This window comes from Carlito syrichta, unplaced genomic scaffold (genome assembly GCF_000164805.1).
Source record: "Carlito syrichta isolate Samal-C Ts95f unplaced genomic scaffold, Tarsius_syrichta-2.0.1 Scaffold51905, whole genome shotgun sequence".
Taxonomy (NCBI): Eukaryota; Metazoa; Chordata; class Mammalia; order Primates; family Tarsiidae; genus Carlito; species Carlito syrichta.
This window is the reverse complement of record NW_006996001.1, coordinates 229,695-253,737: the sequence shown is the minus strand read 5'-3', so window position 1 is coordinate 253,737 and position 24,043 is coordinate 229,695. Positions and strand designations below refer to the sequence as shown.

Here is a 24,043-nt window from a genome sequence, read left to right as displayed (position 1 = left end):
GGAAAGAGTTCATGAATGTTCACCAGAAGTAAATGGGTGTAAAGAAGAGAAAGACATCAGCTGATTCCAGCAGGTTCCCAGCCCAAGTTACAGCCCTCACATTTGACCAGTCTGGGTTGCTGTGTAAGGGCTGGCTCCACTTCCTAGGAGATACACAGATCTTGTGCAGGGCATGTCTACAGCATTGAAACAAACACCATGCAGAGTACATTAGTCACTACAAACAACAGCAGCTTCTAATTTTGTCTTAAAGTCAATGATTTTTGGTTACTGTTCTTTCAACCCATTTTCTCTTTGGTATAAAATACTATTAATTTGAAGTAAATACTCTGGGAAAGAGAAATTGTTAAGTATATGTTTGAATGGCATCACAGATTAGATCTGAACTGTTGAAATTTTTACTTTTTAAACTTTATCCTCCAGAAGTAACTTGCCATCAGAAAACTTGATAGCTTAAAATAATTAATATCCTTTACAAGGACTTCTATCATAACTCTAAGGTTGCTTAGCAAAAGATGAAGATCACCTCAGGTGAGAAAAATTCATCTGTGGTCAAACTGAGCATTTTTTGATGACCTCAATTAGTGCAGAAAGATGAGAGATTAGGTCAGAAAAACTCAAAGCAATGAGTGAATCCTGAAGAGAGATGAGAAGGGACCAATGGAGTAAAGCAGAGTCTTCATAATATTGCAGTATTCTAAGCTGTCCAACTGTAATAAACCTAAATAGTATAGATTTGAGGATACTTGCTAATTTTTAAAATTATTTATGTATTCATTACAGAATTGTGGGGTACATGTGAGGATATACTATACAAATAGACAGCATACAGGTGAAGTTTGGGTTTCTAGGTGGCCCTCATTCTTGTTCATTTGGTTAGCCAGTGTCCTCAGCACCATTTGCTGAATATGGTCTCCTTACCCCAATGATTATTATTGGTGGCTTTGTCAAAGATAAGTTGGTTGAGACATTGTGGTTTCACTTCTGGAATCTCTGTCCTGTTCTATTGGTCTGCGTGCCTGTTCCTATGCCAAAACCATGCTGTCTTGCTTATAGTAACCTTGAAATAAAGTTTAAAGTCTGGAAGTATGTTCCTTTTGCTTGGGATTGTTTTGGCTATTTGTGCTCTTTTTTTGTCTTCATATGAGTTTCTGTATTATCATTTCCAGGTCTGTGAAAAATGATGTTGGTGATTTGACAGGTATTGCATTGAATCTGGTTTGCTTTGGGTTGTATAGACATCTTGATAATATAGATTCTTCCAATCCATAAGCATAGGATGTTTTTCCATTTGTGTCATCCTTGACTTTTTTAAGCATCATTTTGTAGTTCTCGTTGAAAGATCTTTCACTTCTCTGGTTAGGTGGATGCCGAGGTATTTACTTTATTTCATGGCTATTGGGAATGAGATTGTATTTTTTTAATATGGTCATCTGCCTGTTTGTTGCTGGTGTATAGCCCGCTGACAATCCTAGACAGATCACTGAAGCAAAAAACCAACAAGGCGATGCAGAACCTTAACTCCACACTCAATCAAATGCATTTAATAGATATTCACAGAACAGTCCACTCAACACCTACAGAGTATACAATCTACTCATCAGTACATGGAACATACTCCAAGATTGAACAAATTCTCAGATAAATCAAGGCTGAACAAATTTTGAAAGGTTGAAATATACCATGCATCTTCTCAGATCACAGTGGAATAAAAATAAATATCACCACCAACAAGATCCCTCCCAAAACACAAAGACATGGACACTAAATAGCATGCTGTTGAATAACTTCTGGGTCAACACAGAAATAAAAATATTCCTGGAAACAAATGAAAACAAAGAAGTATCTTATCAGAATCTCTGTGGTACCATAAAAGTAGTGTAGTAGTCATAACACTGCGTGTGTACATCAGAAAAATAGAAAGATCACAAGTAAACGGCCTAATATCACACCTATGGAAGCAGGAAAGGCAAGATCATCTTAAACCTAATTTCAGTAGAAAAATCTAGGTCATTAAGATAATTTTTTTTCAGTGTTTAGTTATATTGAGGTAACTCCTCTTTTATCTGTGGAAACATTTATAGATTTTGTGAATGCTCCTTGACATAAAGAATCCCCTTTACCTTGTTTTTCTTTTTTAACTTGACAGAAATTGTGCCTTCTTCATCAACAAAGATGCAGAAACCTTAAATATGATGGCAGATTTCACTGATAACTTGCCAAAGGAGCTGAAGTCGACACTGACTGAGAGACTACCATAATTACCAGAGCTTCAACAATATGTACCTGCGTTTAATAATTTAAACTCAGCTTTGAGAAATTTAAAATATATTCATAAAAAACAGAGTGAAGCCAAAGACAATACTTTTCAAGAAATAAAATACTTAGGTTTTAATACCCTTTCCTGAAAAAGAAGCAGGCTGGTATGCTACCGAGTGTGAAATGTTGCCAAGTTGGATGTATCAAAGGATGTCTTTCTAGATGATGCTGAGATAAAGCTCACTGTGTATCCTTCATGTCATGTTCATGTGTGTTCTTGATGACATTTACACTGATGCATCTGTCAGGTGCCACTAATTATTGGAATCTAAGAAATCTTTATTAATGTTTGGAAACTTCATTGCATGTATAAGAAAATTTTCCTTGAATGTTTTAGTTTCTGTTACTAACATGTTTTATGCTTAAAAGACATTTTGTGTTTTTGATTAACAGTATAATTACATTATTGTTTTTCATTGGTGTTAACCTACATTAAAATAAAATTTGTATCGCTGAAACTGTGCATAATAACTCAACATAATATAATGCCTAACAACAGTTAGGTAAGATGAATAAAAATATTTTTGTTAATAATTTAAGTTGGATATACATCAAGGCATAACATGGAATTTACTAACACATTTTAAAAGGTTTTTGTGTCATATTGAACCACTCATTGCAAGCCATCAGATGGAACACTACAATTTAATTTAGTTGAGGACATGTAAACTCAGTTCTATTAAAACTAGGGTTCTATTCTCAGTTCTAGCTTCTAAAAAAACTTAAAAATAAACTAATTTTAATGTGAAAAACCAATAGACATATGTAGAAAAGAAAAACAAGTGTTATAAATTACAAAAAAACAACCAAATTGAGTAAGGGAATCTACATTTTAAAAGACTTTATAAATCATTTCTGTAAGCAAAATAACCGAAATGATAATAAACTTTGTTGGAATAGTAAATTAATAAAGTTATCAATTTTGTATTTTGCCATTTCCTTCTACTTATATACACCCACATTTTGGTCAGCATTTACAGGGAAAATGCACGTAAGTGACTAGTTAATCTTATCTATCAAATGTTTGTAAACACAATTTTAAGGGTTGAAGACAGCGATTCTCATATTTTAAATAACTGTACAAGACAGATAACAACCAATCCTCTAGGGCTTAAGTTCTCACTAAAAGCACCATGTGAAGCTTCATACATGATTGCAAAACTTCAAAGACTATAAACAATCTTGGACAAAACCTGGAAGAGTACTGTCGGAAATGAAGATACCAACCTAGGAGAATGAGGGCAACGCCCAGCAAATTCACAACTCAGGCAGGAAAAAGACGTACTCACAGATGCAGAAGGCTGCTCCCCAGACCCTGTCCTAGTCCATGTACCACATTAAGTAGAATAAGTGCAATTAAGAAAACTAAAGCTGGATGTGAGGTGAGACGAGCTGTTTCTGAAGAAGATCTCCTTGAGGAGACACCTGAGTAAAGAGATGTTTTTACCTGAGATATAGACAAATTGAGGGAAGAGTAAGCACCATTGCTTCATTTATCTCACCTGGAAGAAAGCATGAACCCATTTTTCTGATGGGCTGTTCATTTGTTTCCACTGATTAGAAACCCACAGTTTTCTCTGTAGTTCTCACATTAATATTTTTACTAAAATATTCATATCTGGATAAAAGTTTGCTCATAAGAGAAAATACTTTATATAAGATGTAACTTGACTGTAGTTCTACTTACTCCAGAGATTGAGCCAGGATTCATTGAGCCCAGGACATCCAGGTTACAAAGAACTATGATCTGCCACTACACTTTGTCTGGGCAGCAGAGTGAGACCTTGTCTCTACAAAAAAAAATAATATGAGAAATCTTTATGAACGTTTAGGTTTTTATCTGATGTATACCAGTATATTGCTAGTGTTATTCTAATTTCTGTTAATAGCAATTTTTATTCCAAAAGACTTGTATTTTTAATGCATTTAAAGTCTTATTATTTTCAAATGCTATTCTTTTAAAATTACAATGATACTTCATCTCATTAACTGTACATAATAACTTAACACACTGCCTAAGAGTACTTATACAAAACAAACCAAAATGTTTTTATTAATATTAACTCTTAGATTGAATTCACATAAAGGCATGAAACTTGGACTTTCCTAATAGATTTAGTAAGTTTTTTTGGTCATATTGAACTACCAATTGCAAACAATCATACTGGACATTAAATTAATGTGATTTAGTCAAGGTAACATAAACTCAAGTACTTTTTAAAGCAGAGTTTCACTCTCAACTGTACCTACTAAAAAACTAAAAAGTAAACTTTTTAAACAAGAAATATGAATAGATATGTGTAGAAGTGAACAAAGAAGTCATGTCAGAAATTAGAAAACTAGCTTAATATGGGAACATAAAGTATGTTCACCTTTTACAGAATTTACAAAACATTTCTGCAAGCAATAAATAATTGTGAAATGGTACAAAACTTGTCAGAGTTTCACTGACATATTTACCAACTTAGTCTTCAGTCATCATCTTCAACTTATATACACATTTATATTTTCACCAGAATTTACCAAAAATATGCACTTGAATTGCACAAGAATCTGTCCATTAAATGTCTGTAAACAGAATTTTAAAGCATGAAGACAGCAATTTCCATATTTCAAATTCATGTGCATAACTAATAATAACCAAACCATTAGAGTTTGTAAAGTCCTCACCAAGGGTACATTGTAAAGCTTCATAAATGATTGTAAAACCTTATAAATCACCTTGGACAAAACCAGGAAAAGTGGTGTCTGAAATGGAGAATTCAACCTAGAAGAACGAGAGCAGCACCCAGCAAACTTACAGCTCAGGCAGTACAAAAAGTCACCTCCACACGCAGAAGGCTGTTCCCCAGACCCTGTCCCTGCCCACGCTCCACATCTGATCCTCCAGAAAATACACATAGGCAAGATCTCTGAGAGTGGAATCAACATTAATGACTTTGATGATATGAATACTTAAAAAATGAATGGAGGAAAAAATCTGCTATTGTAACTGATAAAAGCGTAAAAAGGAATCTTCAGATACAAGGAATATAATATAAAATGATAGGGGCAGTAGGTTTGTCTTCTTCATGTATTTACTGGGGAAGAACAACAGCCATGCAACATCATATCATGTAGTACTGCCTTTTAAGATAAATACAATATTTAAACCAGATATCATTTGCTCAAAGCTCTGTGATGTAAAATGAGGAATTTCAGATGTAGGCCTCTCCAGTGAGAGCAACCCAAGACAAATCTATGTGCTTTTAGCCCCTTGGGTTTTATCTTGGAGTGGGGAACAGTGGGGGTGAAATGCCAGTGTTTCATACTTTCATGAAATGTTAGGGCATCTGAATATTAATATCTTAGACATAAAACTGTTGTCTATGGACCTTACCAAAGGGACTCTAAGAAGTTACTGTATAGAGGGAAGATCTTTGCTCACTTGTCAGTTTTTCCTTCTCCAGTGGATGCCTTGTGCCAATTTGTGGGTCAACAGAATTAACATTTTTCCTGAATGACTTAATGTGGTTCCTTTAGACAGTTCAGGGTCTACATCTCTTCTGTGATTAAAGCTTATTACTTCTAGAGGGAGTCTAACCCCCCCCATTTATTTATTTATTCAATTTATCATTTGTTTGCATCAGTATGAACTCATGAATATAATTTCTATAGTATAATCAATACAACTTTATCTTCTTGCTCAAATTTTTCCATCTTTGGCCATTAGGAGTTGGCTGGCCAGGGCGTTGGACGGAACTTTCAAGAACTAAGTCTTTTTTATATACTCTAACATTTTTTTATTTTTAAGTTGGGTTCTCACTCTGTGGACCAGGTTGGAGTTCTGTTGCACAATCATGGCTCACACAGCATCAGATTTCTGGGCTCATGTGATCCTCCCACCTCAGCCTACATAGGAGTTTGGACTATAGGTGTGTGCCACCATGCCAGGATAAAATTTCTGTGTGGAAATGGGATATTGCTATGTTTACTATGCTGGCCTTGGACTCCTGGTGATGAAGAGACTCACCACCACAAACCCTCTATTGCTATAAAGTTTATTTCTTAAGAAAACAGCTAAGGAATACCCTGCACATAGCCTGCATTTTTAGAGTAGCTGATAGGAAACTCGCCTTATCTAGCACCTCTTTCCAGTCCTGTCTGGTATTTGCTCTGTTAGCTCTCAGGAATTGTTACTCACCAGCCACTTTGCAATTCTCCGTTTTGTAACACTATTGCTTAAGATATAAAGAAAATTATAAAAACCAGAAAGCACAAGAGTAATGAGTACAAGTTATAGTTGTAGGCTAAAATTAAATCTGTAATCTTTAGTTTCATAATACTGGTGTTGTAAATGTTGATTAATATGGTTTTAATGTTATCCAAAGTTTCTTTTGTGGGATAATGGAATGATTTTTAGAATCCTTCAGATAGTTTCTCTTAAGCAGTCTTTTACTTATAACCACATGCTTGACCAGTTTTTATGAAATGACTTGCTTCATCTAATGGCTCTCAGTTGAGTTAGAAGGAGAAATGGGAGTTTTGGTTCACAAGATTGAGTACAGATGTAATTCAGTGGCATGAAATAAAACAGTTGTTTAAGGACTAGGAAAGCAGACACATTTTTGGAGTTTGGGGAAGTTTCAACAGAGGTCCCCCCCCTTTTTTATCATAGTCCAATGAAGACTTTCCAAGGACGTGCAGTTTCTAGCATCTCCTGCTTATCAGGGCTCAATGCAGGCGGTTGTGCGGTAAAGATCAGAAAACATTGATCATTGATAAAAGTCTTGTGACCTGGGACTCCCAGCCTTCTGTGATAAACAGAAAGTAAACAGCCCCAAACAGTTCAAAACATGTAAACCTAAAGAATGTCAAGATTGATGATATGGGAATGTAAGCAGAGATAGGGCGGGGCTTTGAGTAATGGTCACAAGACATTGTTTCATTGTTTCTTTGATGTTAATCAGTAGCTTAGATTGCTGAAACTATATTTGAATTTGCCATAAGTACTGTATGAGAATTTTGCTTGGGCACACAGACTTTGGTGACTACACTGAGTTCTGACTCCTTAATTCTGAATTCAGATTAAACTTCTTTCTTCCCAGTTTCCTGCCTCTCATGTTTTATTGGCAAATGAGAGAAAACCTGAGTGTTGATGGGATTATTTCACTGGGCTCAAACGATTCTCCCTCCTTGGCCTCTCAAAGTGCTGGGATTACAAGGTTGAGCCATTGCATCAGACACTTCATCATTTTTTAAAAGCATTTACTTGCTTTCTGGCACTAAAGATTTTCCAGGCTCAACTTGGTATATTTTCTGCCCCAAACTTAGGTCAGCCATTTCTTCAAGGAGACCTGGTTCCTTTTATTGGAGAATAGTATTAGAAACCAAGATATGAGTGCTAGGTGAGCTTGTTGCTATTGAGATGTCATTGCTTCCAGGCCTTCTCAGATGACAAAGCAAAGAAATACATGGTGTGTATCCACATGCATGTACAAATACATAAAATTATTTCTATGTTTATCCATCTGTATCCTTTTAGGCTAAATATACAATAAACATTTTTGTTTCCTCTGAAAGTAACTGGAGCTTCATTGTGCTCAGGAATTTTGGAACACATTCTGTATGGTTATCCCACTCTGTGAGTGAATAGCTAGGGTGTTTATAATCCACTGCTATGTTAACTGGTGAAGAACTTCTCCTGGTGCATTAAATCTCCAGATAGATAGCATTCAGGCAAAAGTGGGCTATGGAGGCCAGAAATAGTCCGTGGCAAGAGATATAGGTGTTAGAAGTTGAAAGTCAGGTCAGCTTAAACTGAAATAACAAGGGAAAAGTGCTTGAACAGACAACTCATATTTTGCTTATCAACAATGCTTTGTTTTTAACTTCACATCTCTAAGTAACATGCCTATATTGGTACTTCCTAATCTGTTGTGCCCTAAAATATTATTTCTTGGCACACTATATAGATAATGAAGAATTAGCTCTCTTAACTCTCCCACTCCACCACCACTATGACTACCATGGACTTGCATCTTTTCCATTCTCCCATCTTTCCAATATTGTTATGGGATTGTTGTGGTGATATCACTGTTCACTTTTTACATTACAATGCCAATGAAACACTTCACGCTGTGTTTAATATGCTAAGGGCTCTAATGGATAAAGTAAATAGCATCAAGAAATAGACAATGTAAGCAGAGAGATCAAAATTCTAGGAAAGAATCAAGAAGAAATGATGATATGAAAATTTCTTTTTACACCAGGAGAAAGATGCAGCCCCCAGATGCAGAAAGCAGCTCTGCAGAGCATACCCTGTCATATTTTCCTCATCCTCTCCTCCAGAACCTCCTGGCAACAGGGCACATAGTCCCAGAATCTGTATTCACTGTTTCTTATTATGTGACTCATTGTCAGTAGTACAAAGATTTTCTGTATAAACCATCTAGTATAAACACTCAGAGAGTCACTTCAGTCTTTAAGATATCCAGTTCATACTAAAGTATGCCAGAAACTCTCACAAGAAATTGATGACTAAAAGTTTACTTGTCAAATAAGTATTCTACATATATATAAAAAAAAAATTCTCTCTCTATATAACAACATTATCTTTTGAAGGGTGGGTCCCTTGCAGTACAGGCTTCCTCACTAGGTAAGTACTCTAAGAATCAATCAGCATCAGTGTAACAGCTAATGTTATTTTGAGAGGCTGCGTTTAGCTTTAGTGAATTTTGGGGGAATTCTTTCAACACAATTAACCCATTTCATGTGGGTGATTTACACAAATATTTGCCTATACCGTGCTGAGTATTCAGCAGTTTTGAACCCAAAATGGCATGATCTCTGTGCCCCATCCTCCCTATTCACTGGATCTCACCCCAAGCAACTTTTTTTGTTGTTTTTTCCCCCTGGATGAAAAAAGTCCTCAAAGGGACATGTTTTGCCAATGTAGAAGAGGTGAAACAAAAAACAGCAGAAGCACTAAAAAACATCAATATTGATGAGTTCAGAAACTGTTTTAAACAGTTGAAAAAGCATCAAAATAGATATATTGCATCAAATGGATAACACTTTGAATGTTACTGGAGTTTAAATATTTAAGAAGAAATGCACCGTTTTATATAAATAAATTCTAGGGGTTTTTTTTATTCCCCATACACACACACACACACACACACACACACACACACACACACACACAGCCTTATAGATATAACATTGTGCTCTCTAGAAGTAACAAAAGACTTTTATTTCATGACTGTAAAGAGCCCATGAAATAAGTATCCAACCCTGTTTAGCCTCTGAATGATGCCAGTGGTCACCTCCCATCTTTCTAGTCTGCTGGACTTGCCATACGGACCTTCCTCCTTATTTTCTTCCATCTTGGTCCCAAGAGGGCTCCTTCACCTCCCTCTCTCAGGTCTGTTTCAGGCAGGAAATGAAGGGGAAACAAGAAGACTTAGGGCTTTGATCAGTAAAGCAGAGGTTTTTTAAGGAACATTCACTGCCAGAAGCCACAACCCCTAAAGATACAAAATGGAGGTTACCTAAAAATGGGAAAAATGCTGACTGGGAGCAGAACCCCAGTGGGAAGCGGCCATGCTGCAGGCAGAGCCCCATGGATCCTATTAAAGGACTTCTTTTGGCCTTAAGGAATGCATGCTTAGGCTTGAAAAACACTTCCCTTGATAAATAAAACAATTAGCTAGAATGTGCAAGGATGTGGAATTAGCAGTAAACCTATGTATAGAAACGTAAAGGGCTCAACAGCAAAAAATCTCCCCCCTGAAGGGACAAGGGAATGCATATTTTGAAACCTTTAGCTAAAAAAGAAAAGGTACTTCCTCATACCCTTTATAAGTAACAACATTGACAGTTGTGATTGATGAGGAAGTGAGAAACTGAGACAGAGTATCTCCAAAAATAGGTGTTTTCGGGAAAAACAAGTCACAGACATGCCTTTTGATTTAAGAAATATTATAGTTTAATTAGAAAGAGGGTTAAAATTAAAGTAAGGATTAGAATTAAATAAATAACACATAATTAAAAAGTAAATGTTTATTATAGATGTAGGTATTAGTTAAATATAAGTAATAGAAGGAATAGGAAATAATTAAGTTTTAAGGTAAACTTAAAATTATACACACAATGTAGGTTTAAAATTAAATACATCTAGGATTAGAAGTAAGATTAATTTCATATATAAGTGTAGATTTAGACTTAAGTTCTGTTTAGAAATATAAAATGTAAAATAGGTGATAAGAAAATAGCAAGAAATATAGATAAGGCAATTAGAATTAAGAAAGTTAAATTTTTTAAAAATAGAGTATTAAGAATTCACAGTGGGTAAGATAAGGGTGGTTATATAAAAGAAAAAACAATATATTGCTGCTAAAAGTATATATAAGGGTAGAATTAAGAAAATAGATTAGTAAAGGAAAAGAAATAGAATAGCGAGGGGAAGAGATTCGGTTGGCCTAGAGGTCACAGGATGTGGTTGATAAATTGACAGCTGCTATTTTGTTACACCACCGGTAGCAGGAAGGAACAAAATGAAACTTGTAAAGGTCAACTTCCCCATAAACAAAAGAAAAAACATGATGTAAACATTTAATGTGTAACATGGAATACATTTTATGGGTGGGGGGGTCAGTAAAAAAACGATATAAGCTTGTAAGAATTGAATAAAAATTGGCAGAGTCTTGAACTCTCCCCAGGAAGAAAGATCCTGTTGTGTTCATCTTTTCTTTTTCACCGCTTCCCAATTCCCCCGTCTCAAGCCCTGACTCTCTCCTGGAGTTGAACTCCAGCAATCCACACTTGTGTTTAAGTTGTAGTGGCCAGAACTATGTCACATGGACTCTGTTACTTGTGACTGTCATTGGTAACCATTTCTAGCACTTACAGTTTCAAGAATTGCTGCTCTCATACCTACAATGACTCTTTCAATGACATTATTTAAATTTATAAATCCTCACCACTCAGATAAACTCCAACTAGAACTGGATCCACAGGATACAATGGAACCCAAGCAAGAAGGCTTTGAAATCCAGTAGAGATGGGTTGAAATGCCAACACCAGCACTTGCCAGCTGTATGCATGGACACATTAATTTTTTTCTCTTTAAAAGGTTTTATAATTTTTTAAAAGGATATAAAATACACATTAGTTGTGCCTTTTTATAGGCTGTGAATCCTGCATTTCCTGTGTCACTTAGCAGCACAGTAAGCCCACATCTGGCACATTTGCTGACAAAAAATACCCCGGACAAGTACATGACTATTCTCAATTTGTTCCTTATCCCTGTAAAATGGGAACATGGCCACTGTACTGGGCAGCTGTGAGGACTCTATAAAAACCACCAAAACCAAATATAAAATGCAAATGTCTCCAGAAAGTTATAATTTTACATGAGAATTACTTTGGGGGACAGTTCTGTGCCTAGATTTTTTTTTTTAGCTAGGGTTGTCAAACCACAACAATATCTTCCAACCTCAATTTTGAAAGGCCTCTCCCAATCTGCTTGCCTTAGGGAAAACACATTTAAAAGTAGTGTCTCTGACCACCTGATAGCTTTGTTCAAGTACTTTATGAAGAATCACACAATATTTAGCATTTGACTAGTACTGAATGGACCCTGTTGAAATTAGCAACGGTCTAGAAATTAGAATCATTGTATTCCATAGCTTCATTTGTAACTAGAGGCGGTTGAGTTATTACTTTATTTCAAAACTATTCTAACTTCCTTCATGTCTCCAATCAACCTGATGGAGCTGAACTAATATGAGTAGATTATGAAGAAAGGCAAATGAATTATTGGAAAAAAACCCATTTGCACTTTAAAGTTTACTGTACACCTAAAGGTCTTTTTTTTTTTTTTAGAACTTATCACCTCAAATTGTGTTTGATTTTGAAAAAGTTAACTTAGAAGTTTTTAAAAATCACCTCTTATGAAATACAGCAAACAGAGGATTTAGTAAGATAAATAAACACCATTTCCGTTCTGCAACATGTTGCCAAAATATTCTTTCCAGAAGTATGAAATTCCACTGCTATTTTTCTTTTCTTTTTTCTTTATTCCTTTGTGTGTATATATGTTCTCCAGTGTCTAAAGATATAGAGTACGTTTTAAATTAAAATATTCAGATAACTGGTTACCATCAAACTGTATCACAGAGGAGTGGAAGGACAGTCCATTAGAAAAAAAATTGTGTTGTAAATTCAAGACACTCTTGTACAAGGCTAATGTGATTTAACTGGGAACTTAAAAGTTTTTTTAAACCAGGATTCAGAGGAAAAGTAAACAGTTTTCCCTCTCATCAACAATTTATTCTTTCACTCATTATATTTTTATGGATTGACATACCCTACACTATACTAATTATTCTAACTATACTCTTACTTAGAGTAGAAGATTTTTCAGCAAATGTTCAATCTGGAAGAGTGGAATATAGAATTAGAGTGATGTCAATTTTATTTCTGTTTGTGTAATTTGGTATAATGGCCATGCCTTGTTTGGAAACAAAGGAAAGTCTTATATATATATATATTTTTTTTATATATATATATATATATGTTTATATATATATGTTTTATATATATATATATACATATATATATATATAAAACTTGACCTACGTATACAAAGTGGCTTGAGGGCAAGAAAAGAAAGAATAATACAACCATAAAAGGGCCAAGGACAAAAGGGCAGGCAAATGGAGGAAATGTGGAGGGGAAAAACAAGAGATGAGGGAGAAAATTCTGTGGTGGCTGGTGGGAAAGCGGTAGAGCTGGGACCATGGACTCAAGAAGGGGGTGATAGCCCAAGGGACATAAAAGCAGGGTTGTGCCCAGTAGGGAAAGCAGCGTGAAGCCCAGGAGAGGCACTCAGGGACAGATCCTGAGGCCACAAAAACTGCAGTCCTAAAGACTTTTTGAAAAACCCAGAGTAGGTGAGACCAGATCCAGACTGTGTCTTCTGTTCTTGCGCCACCTGCTAGGAGTCTAGCTGATGCTGAGCCAACCTTTCAGAGTGACCAAGCCAGCGTGGATGGATGGAGTTATTAAAGCATGTGGTTGTGATTACCCCATGTCCAGATTGACATTTGCACTCTTCTAGGTTTTGTCCAAGGTGGGTTTATAGTCTCTGAGGTTTTTCAATCATTTACTAAGTTTTACAACGTGCCCTTGGTGAGGACTTAATAAACTCCGAAAGTTTGGTTATTATTAGTCGTTAAGTAAGTTTGCTAGGCGTTGCCCTCATTCTTCTAGGTTGGAATTCCTATTTCAGACAGCATACTTCCAGGGTTTGTCCATGGTTGTTTATAGTCTCTGAGGATTTGCCATCTTTTATGAACCTTTAAAATGTGCCCATGGTGAGGATTTAATAAACTCTGGGTTGGTTATTAGTTATGTATGAGAATTTGAAATATGGGAATTTCTGTCTTCATCCCTTAAAATTCTATATACAGACATTTGATTAACTTGAGATTAACTTACTATTTAAGTTTTTTTTTCCTGTAAATTCTGGTGGAAATGAATGTACAGTATATGTAAATTGTAGAGGTCGGTTAAAGACTAAGTTAAAGATTATGTCATTAATCCTCTCTAACTAGTTTTCATATTACTTCACAGTAATTTGACTTATAGAATTGGTTTATAAAACTTTTAAAAAGTGAACATACTTTATATTTGCTTTTAATAGACTAATTCTTCTGTAATTTATGACACTGACTTATTTGTTCTCTTATACATACGCTTATTCATTTTTCTCCTTAAATAAATAGTTTATATTTAAGATTCTTAGATGATAGAGCTAAAAATAGGGCCCTAGTATAAATAGTACTTGAATTTACATGGACTCTAATGAACTAAATTGATATAGTGTTTCATCTGATTGCTTCCAGTAAGTAGTTTAATATGACACAAAAACCTTCTAAAATTAATTAGGAAAGTCTATGTGTGAGGAATTTATGTATATGTAATCTAAGAGTAATTTATTATTTTTAATTTTAATTAATAAAAACATTTTGTTTCTTATTATGTACTTGGTGTTAGGCAGTACTGGGTGGAGACATTATTTATGGTTCAAGCAATAACAATTTTATGATGACTGTCCATAAGTAGCAATAAAAAGCAATAATGTAACCACACTTTTCATCAAAAGACAAAAAGTCTTTCAGCACAAAAAAAGTGCTAGTAACAGAAATTACAATAATGCTAGGCAAATTTTCTCACATATCAAATAAAGATTCCAAACATTAGTGAAGATTTCTTAGATTCTATAATTAGTGGCACCTGACAGAGGCATCAGTGAAAATGGTATCAAAAACACATGTGAACATGAGATGAAGGCTACACAATGAACTTCATCTCAGCACCATCTAGCAAGATATCCTTTTGGGACAAACAACTCAGAAACATTTCAAACTTGACATACCAAGATGCCTCTTTATTCGGGACTAAGTATGCAGGCGTAAGGATTTTAATTCTGAAGAAATGTTGTAATAAGCTTCCCTATGTCTATTAGAGATATATTTTTTAAGTTTCTCAAAGCTAAGTTTTGAATTGTTAAATACGAGTATGTCTTGTAGCTCTGGTGATGATGGCTCTCTCTCAGACAGTGTTGCCTTCAGCTCCTTTGGCAAATTATCAGTGAATTCTTGCATTATATTTAAGGTTTCTGCATTTTTGTTGATGAAAGAAGGCACAATTTCTGTTAAGTTAAAAAGAAAAAAATGATAAGGGAATGTATTGACATATTCATGTCAAGAAGCATTCAGAAAAACTACAAATGTTTATTGTAGCACTAATTAAAATCGCAAAAACACAGAACCAATCATGATGTTCATTGAAACTGGACTGGATAAAAAATGTGGAACATATATATGATGGAATATTACACAGCCATAAAGAAGGACAAAATTATGGACTTCACAGCAGCTTGGATGGATTTAGAGTCTATAATACTCAATGATTTATCACAGAAACAAAGAAATGAGTACCACATGTTCTCACTCATAAGCAGACCCTGAACATTTACTATAATGCTATAAGAAAAGGATTGGCAATAGCCAGAAACTGCCCGGGGAGGAGCGCATAACATCAATAAGGGTACCTGATCTCAAACCAGGTGAAGTGGGGACCAAAGGAGGCCCAAACTTTACCTGTATATTGATCACTTGTATACCTAATCCTAAATTGTACTCCACATATTTAAGATAAAAACAAATAGAAAAAATAGCAACAATGCAACAGTAGATGTCCAGAAATGCAAATAAATTACAAATTTCTGACATGTACCCACAAAGTAATTTCTATGTATTAATGTAAACATTTATCTTAATTTTCACTCACAGGAATTTTTTTATTATTTCTAGTTAAATTATGTACTGGGTAGCAATAAAGACAATGTTAGGAAAACAATTAAAATCACAGGTCTCGCCGGGCTCGGTGGCTCAGCCTGTAATCCCGCGCCTTTGGGAGGCTGAGGTGAGTGAATTGCCTGAGCCCACGGGTTCGAGACCCACCTGGGCAACGAGACCTCATCTCTACAATAAATCAAAACATCAGCCAGGCGTGGTAGCGCATGACTGTAATTCCGGCTACTTGGAAGGCTGAGGTGGAAGAATCGCCGGAGCCCAGCAGGTCGAGGCTGCGGTGGCCAGGAGCGGCCACTGCACTCCAGTCTGGGAGTCTGGGTGACAGAGTGAGACTCTAACTCAAAAAAAAAAAAAAAAAAATCACAGCTCTCTTCTAAGGGAATATAAATTTGGCTATATATGTGTGTGTGTGTATATGTGTGTGTGTGTGTGTGTGTGTGTGTGTGTGTGTGTGTGTGTAATTTTTAAAAAGACTCCTGATTTGAGCTGTACTCAATTCTAAGAAAATACTTTGAAAGTATATCCACTGCAGCTTCCAAATGCTTGAAGGCATTAATAGGGTCTTCAGCTATTCAGGTCTGAAGGGCAAGTTTCCCTTGTCTCTGGTCCTTTCCAATTTTTCTTACAGATGATCAGGGCTTTTCTTTCTCTTCCATCCCCTCTCTCATAAATGAAATTCATGACCTAATCCAAACAGTTGGGAGGCTACATCTTTCCTTTGAAATATTTTTTCTTCTTCTTTTACTTCTCCTCCTTTCTTTCCTTATTTTTTTACTTCATTCAAGGATGTTTATGATGGCATTGGCGACAGCACAGCTTTTCGACAAGAAGGAGACTCATTAAGCCTAATACCTTGTCTGTTTCCTGTTCCAGGACCCTAACAGAGATCTGAGATCTGCCTCGGTGCCCTTGACACGCTAACCGGCTTGATAACTAACCCACCGGCTCGCTATTTGCCCATCTTCCTCTCAGTTCGAGATGCCCTGTCTACCTGTTCCTCATCAGCACTGCCGTGTCTGGCCGGCCCAGCTTTTTTTTTTTTTTTCCTCCGTCTTTTAATTTTAAAATTGTGGGGTACAATACAGGGTTAGGTATACAAATACTCAGTGTGCAGGCACCCTTATTGATGAGGTGTGCCCCCCCCCCTTCCCCAGGCAGATACCGACCACTGTCAATCTGTGAGATCCAAATGTGCAACTCGCCTCTTGCCTCCTGGACAGCGACACGTCCTCTGAGGCTTCCCCTCATTCCCACCCTCTGTCGCTCCGGCTGTCAGGTGGGAGAACACCTGGAACCCTTAGGTGAGGGAGTTTGCTATTCTGGCATCTTTCCGTCTTCCTGTTGTGCTTATCGGTGGGATGCTTCCAATGAAAGCACGTTACAAAGGAAAAGCCCATACTCTAAGCCCCAGTAATAGAAGAATAGTGGCCGGGCACCAGCAGCCAATGAGTCGCCGCTCCCATTGGTAGGCCGCTAGAGGGCAAGCAATGACAACTCCAACTGGAACTGGATCCACGGGATACAGTGAAACCAAAGAAGGAACGCTTCAGAATCCAGTAGACAAGGGTTGGAATCATTAACAGTTTTTAAAAGGACACATAATGTACTTTACTTGTGCCTTTATAGATTGTGAATTCTGCATTTATCTGTGATGCTTAGCAGGTAAACCCACTTCTGGCACAATTACTGGCCAAAATTGTCCTGGACTGGTACATGACCACTCTCAAGTTGCTCCTTCTCTCTGTAAAATGGAAAGAGGTCAATCTACTGGGCAGTTGTGAGGACAATATAAAGCCACCTCAGCAATGAGAAGTTGAAATATCCCTGAACAATAACATTTTTAAATGAGCAGTTTCTTCACAGGACAGTTCTGTACATTGATTTTTCTTTTTAAATAAGGGCTGTCAACGCACAAAAATGTCTTCAAACCTCATTTTTGAAAGGCCTCTGCCAAACTGTTTGTCTTAGTAAAAACACATTGAAAAGCTGTGTCTTTTACCATCCTATAGCTTTGTTTAGGATTTTTTTTTTTGAATAATTATAAAATGTTTAGCATTCTATAGCTTTGTTTAGGGATTTTTTTTTTGTTGAAGAATTACAAAATGTTTAGCATTTGGCCAATGTGAGCAGATCCTGTTGAAATCAATAGCATTTTATAAATTGGAATCATTTTTATTCCATAGCTGTATGGTAACTGAGATATTGTTGAGTTATTACTTTATTTCAAAACTACCTTAACTTCTTTTATGTCTCTTATATTCCTTGGGGGCTAAACTAATTCAAGAAGGTTATGAACAAAAGTAAAGAAATTATTGAAAAAAATGAGCCTATTTACACTTAAAAGTTTACTGTGCATCAATGTTAGAGGGATTTTTTTTTCAGAACTCATCACCTCAAACTGTGTTGGATTTTGAAAGTTAACTCAAAAGAGGTTAAAAATCACCTCATACCAACGACAGCAAACAGATAATTCAATAAAATAAATAACTATAATTTCTGTGCTGTAACACATTCACAAAATATTCTTTATATATTGTTAACTTCCATTCTGATATTTATTTTCTTTTTTGTTTCAGTGTGTGTATGTCTGCTTTCCAATCACTAGAGTTATGGAGCACAATTTTAAATGACAATATTCAAATAACTGGTTACCATCAAACTATCTCCTGCAGGAGTGGAAGATAAGTCCAGTAAAAACAGGCTAGTCTCATTGTATAAGGGTTTATAGTAAGTTCAGAGAAGGTAAGTTCAATTTCCAACAATTAACGTTTAATATATCAAATGCCATGCAATTTATGATAAACTGCAACTAAATGTTATAGGCCATATGCATATGCTATATATAAGTGACCCTCATGTAAAATCTTTGTGAACACTAAATACATTCACTTATGAGATTTAAAGTATGATCCACTTATAGATATTAAAGGCTTTCATAAAATATATGTGCATTTAATGAAAAAATAAAATATCTACATGAAACAAGAAAGTGAGAAGAAATGTTAACATCTGGAGAAATATATGCATATCATTTACATTTTCAGTGAATATTATATCATGACCTGTTTCTCACATTGTTATTCTCCCAAAACATAATTTAAATTTTCTGTGTAATAGTTTTGTCATAAATCTGCCTTGAGTAGACAGATTATTTCCAACTTGTTGCTGAAAAGAGTTTGCTGATCATTTTTCTATGTAGATATTTGGTCAAATTTCTATTTCCTTAGAAGAGACTTGTGACTATAAGGTACTTTTCAAGCATTGTCTTTATTGCTACCCAGTACATAATTTACCTAGATAAAAGATTGCCTACAGGCGAGGATTAAAATCAATGTTTACATTACTAGGTAGGAATTATTTTGGAGGTACATGTTACTAATTTGTGAATCATTTGCGTTTTCAGACTTCTACTGTTGAGTAGGTGCTATTTGGTTTTACATTATTAAATTGGTAGCTTACCATTTTACCCAACAACGTGTGCAAAATAACACTGTCCTCTTTAAATAAGATATATTTTGATTAGAAGAGACTTATTTTAATGAGATTTAAGTCTGAAATACAATGAATAAGGAGTGTTTGTATGAATTTAGAGAGATGACACTATACTTATCAGCAGAACACTTCACCCAACACACAGTGTATACATTCTATTCATCAACACATGGAACATATTCCAAGATCACATTCTCAGACATAAATCAAGTATGAACAAATTTCAAAAGTTCAAAATAATACCATGCGTCTTTTCATATCACAGTGGAGTGAAAATATTGCCACCAACAAGATCCCCCCAAAATACACAAAGACATGGACACTAAACAACATGCTGTTGAATGACTTCTGGGTCAACACAGAAATCAAGACAGAAATAAAAAATATTTCTGGAAATAAATGAAAACAAAGACACACCTTATTAGAAACTCTGGGATACTTCATGAAAGCAGTATTGAGAGGAAAATCTATAGTATTGCGCCCACACATCGAGAAAATAGATAGATCACAAACAACCTGATATCACACCTTAGGGAGCTGAAAAGACAAGATCATCTAAATCTTAATTTCAGTAGAAAAACCCAGATCATTAAGATAATTTGGTTTCAATGTTGAGTTACACTGAGGTAACTCCTCTTTTGTCTGTGGAAACATTTATAGTTTTTTAAGTGCTCCTTGGCATAGATAATCCCTTTACCTTATTTTTATTTTTTAACATGACAGAAATTGTGCCTTCCTTCATCAACAAAGATGCAGAAACCCTAAATATTATGGCAGAATTCATTGATAACTTGCCAAAGGAGCTGACTGTCTGAGAGATAGTCATCATTACCAGAGCTTTAATATGTACCTGAATTAAATGATTCAAAACTTAGCGTTGAGGAACTTAAAAAAATTCCTAAAAGACAGAGTGAAGCCAAAGTCAACATTCCTTCAGAATTAGAATACTTAGATTTCAATATGCTTTCCTGAAAAAAGAGACAGGTTGGTATGTCATCAAGTATGAAATGTTGCTGAGTTGGCTGTTTGAAAGGATATCTTGCTAGAAGTGTTGAGATAAAGCTCATTGTGCATCTGTCATTTCTTGTTCACATGTGTTCTTGATGACATTTTCACTAATGTCTCTGTCACGTGTCACTGATTATTAGAATCTAAGAAATCGTTATAAATGTATGGAATCTTCATTGTGTGTATAAGAAAATTTTCCTTGAATTATTGTAGTTTCTATTATCAACACTTTTTATGCCAAAAAGGCTTTTTATCTTTTGATTAACAGTATGATTGCATGCTATTTACCTATATTAAAATAACATCAGCACTGTAACTGTACATAGTAAGTCAACATAATACAATACCAAACACCAGTTACATAAGATGAATAAATATTTTTATTAATAACAACTCTTAGGCTGGATATACATCAAACCATAACACATGGAATTTTAATAATATTTTAAAAAGGAGAGGAACAATATATATATGTAGCTGACAAAAACAATTAAATATCATAGATTACAAAAAAACAATTTTGGTAAGAAAACATAGTTTATGTTCTTTTTTTAAAAAAAAAGTCTTTGCAGATCATTTCTGTAAGCAAAATAACTGAAATGAGAAGAAACATTATCAGAATAGTAAATTAACAAAGTTACCAACTTTGTATTTAATCAGTTCCTTCTACTTATATACACATGCATTTTAGCCAGCATTTACAGGAAAATGCACTTAAATGGCAAGCTAATTTCCTCCATAAAAATGTTTGTAACAGAATTTTAAGGATTGAAGACAGCCCTTTTATATCTCAAATTCCCATACCAGACAAATAACAACCAATCCTCCAGGGTTTATTAAGTCCTCACCCAAAGCACATTGTAAAGCTTTATAGATGATTATGAAACCTCAAATACCATAAAAAACCTTGGACAAAACCTGGAAAAGTGCTGTCTGAAATGGAGATTCCAACCTAGATGAATGGAGACAACACCCAGAAAAACTGCAGTTTAGGCAGGACAAAGTGGCACCTCCAGATGCAGAGGACTGCTCGTTAGACCCTGTCCTAGCCCACATTCCACATCTGATCCTCCAGAAAATACATGTAGGCAAGATCCCTGAAATTAAAATCAACATTTAGTGATTTTGATGATATAAATACTTAAAAAATGAATGGAGAAAAAATCTGCTCCTTTAACAGATAAAAGGGGAGAAAGGAATTTTCAGATACAAGGGACATAACATAAAATGATAGTGGCAGTTGGTTTTTTTCTTCATGTATTTTATTGGCAGGAACAACAGTCATACAACATCATATCATATAGTATTGCCTTTTAAGATAAATACAATGTTTAAACCAGATATAATTCTCTCAAAGTTTTATGATGTAAAATGAGGTATTTCAGATGTGGGTCTCTCCAAGTGAGAGCATCCCAAGACAAATCTATGTGCTTTCAACCCCTCACATTCTATCCCAGGGTAAAGAGCAGTGAGGAAGAAACGCCAGTGTTTCACAGTTTTATCAAAACTTTTATGAATAGTTGCAGCATTTAAATATTAATATCTTAGATATAAAATTGTTTTCTATGGACCCTACCAAGAAGACTCAATGCAATGGTTGTACAGAGGGAAAATCACTACTTATTTGCAAGTTTTTTATCCTCCCATTGATGCCTTGTGCCAATTTGTGGCTCAACAGAATTAACATTTTGCCTTGGAGGACTTGATGTGGTTCCTTTGGACAGGTGAGTGTCTACATCTCTTCTGTGATTAAAGTTTATTACTTCTGGAGTGTGTCTGATATGCTGAAGGTGCATGACTGGACAATAGCTTCTCGTTCTTCATAAATCTGAGCAGCAAAACATTTCTGTAGCAAAACCTCTCCATTCTTAGAGTGCATTTGGAGATGGGAAGAATACAGATGTTGTCCTATCAGCTTGCCATGAGTAACACAGAGAACCTCACATTAAGAGGGGACCATAAGTGGTGGCGCTGAAAAGACCGGCTGCCGCCATGATAGAACAGTAGAAGCGTAAGGGCCCAGAATTGCCGCTTGTCCCAGTCAAGCGACGGCGACATGAGTTGCTGCTGGGAGCAGTGGGATCGGGTCCCAGAACTGGGCAGCAGCAGGCGACTCCGGGAGCTTTGCTGCAAGCGGGACCTCCACGGTGTTCCTCCCTTTAAGCCCCAATCATGCTACTCTCAGTACATGAAGGGGAAGTATATTGCTGCAAGTTTCACCCCAATGCATCACTTTAGCATCTGAAGGATCTGACTGACTGATATAGATGTGGAATGTCTACGGTGACTGTGATAACTATGCTACATTGAAGGGACACAGTGGAGCAGTGATGGAACTGCATTATAACACAGATGACAGTATGCTGTTCTTGGCATCCATGGATAAAACTGCGGCCATGTGGGATAGTGAAACAGGCGAGAGAGTTAAAATGCTAAAGGAACATATTTCCTTTATGAATTCCTACCATCCTGCGAGGAGGGCCCCCAGTTTGTCTGCACTGTCAGTTACGATGGTACAGTTAAGCTTTGGGACATTTGAAGAAAGCAGCCATCCAGACATTTCAGAACACATATCAGGTGTTGGCTGTGACCTTCAATGACACAAGTGATCAGATTATTTCTGGTGGAATAGACAATGATATCAAGGTCTGGTACCTACGCCAAACCGAGCTAACCAACGCCATGAGAGGCCACGCAGATTCAGTGACTGGCCTGAGTTTAAGTTCTGAAGGTCCTTATCTCATGTCCAATGCAATGGACAATACAGTTGGTGTCTGGGATGTCTGACAATTTGCCCCCAAAGACAGGTGTGTGAAGCTATTTCAAGGAAGCAAAACTTTGAAAAGAATCTTCTGAGATGTTCTTGGTCACCTGATGGAAGCAAAAGAGCAGCTGGCTTGGCTGACCAGTTTGTGTATGTGTGGTATACCACAAGCAGGAGAATACTGTATAAGCTGCCTGGCCATGCTGGCTCCATCAGTGAAGTGGCTTTTCCATTTTGACAAGCCCATCATTCTCTCAGCATCTAGTGACAAGAGACTGTATAGGAGAGATTCAGTGAAAATGTGGAATGGAAGATTCCAAGGCTGCTTGACTTTGAGACCTCAGATTGCATAAATGGTGTCAAATGTTGCCCAGGCTAGCATCCTCCCTTCAGATGACTATCACTAGCAAGAAACTGAGGAGCCAGTGGTCATATTCCAAAAATCACTTCTATCCCATTTCACCAGGATAATTAAGGCAAGCTCCCAGTGGCCTCTAAAAATCACCTGCCAGATTTCAGGGACTGTTTTGGTGAGGTTGTTTTGTTTGTTTGTTTTGTTTTGTTTGTTTGTTAATTTTTTGGTCCTTTTAAAAAATAACAATAATAATAACAAATTTTCTCCAAAGAGACAGATACTGATTTGTTTGTAGTTCTCTGGTTTCTAATCCAGGCTGAATGTGACAAATTTGTTGGTTAGGTCTCTTTTTTTTTTTTGGATTCAGTTACTGGTTTGTATAATATTTTCTTTCTGTGTTTCTCTGCGTCATTTTGTATTAAAAGCCTTTTTACAAGGAAAAAAAGAAAGAAAGAACCATATTCATTGTCTATTTCCATTTTGTTGTCCATCTACTGGATGTACTAATCTCCCTTTTATGTGTTCTCAGAAGATGTGGTTCAGAATCAGCTTTAACCCATTCATTCAGATTTTGATTTCTCACCTGTAAAGTTCTTGTTTACATAGATTTTGGGTGACCTTTCCTTGAAGTTCTATCTCTTGAGATCTGTTATTTAAATAAAATGAAATATGATGGAAAAGGCAGTGGTCAGGAATTTTTAGGACTCCCTGAGAACTGTGGATAGCCTCCAGGAAAAG

General features: G+C 36.0%; 1 pseudogene; it reads left to right on the top strand.

The window, feature by feature from the left end:
* Positions 1-22,178: 22,178 nt before the first annotated feature.
* Positions 22,179-23,630, top strand: LOC103250666 (annotated as a pseudogene).
* Positions 23,631-24,043: the final 413 nt, after the last annotated feature.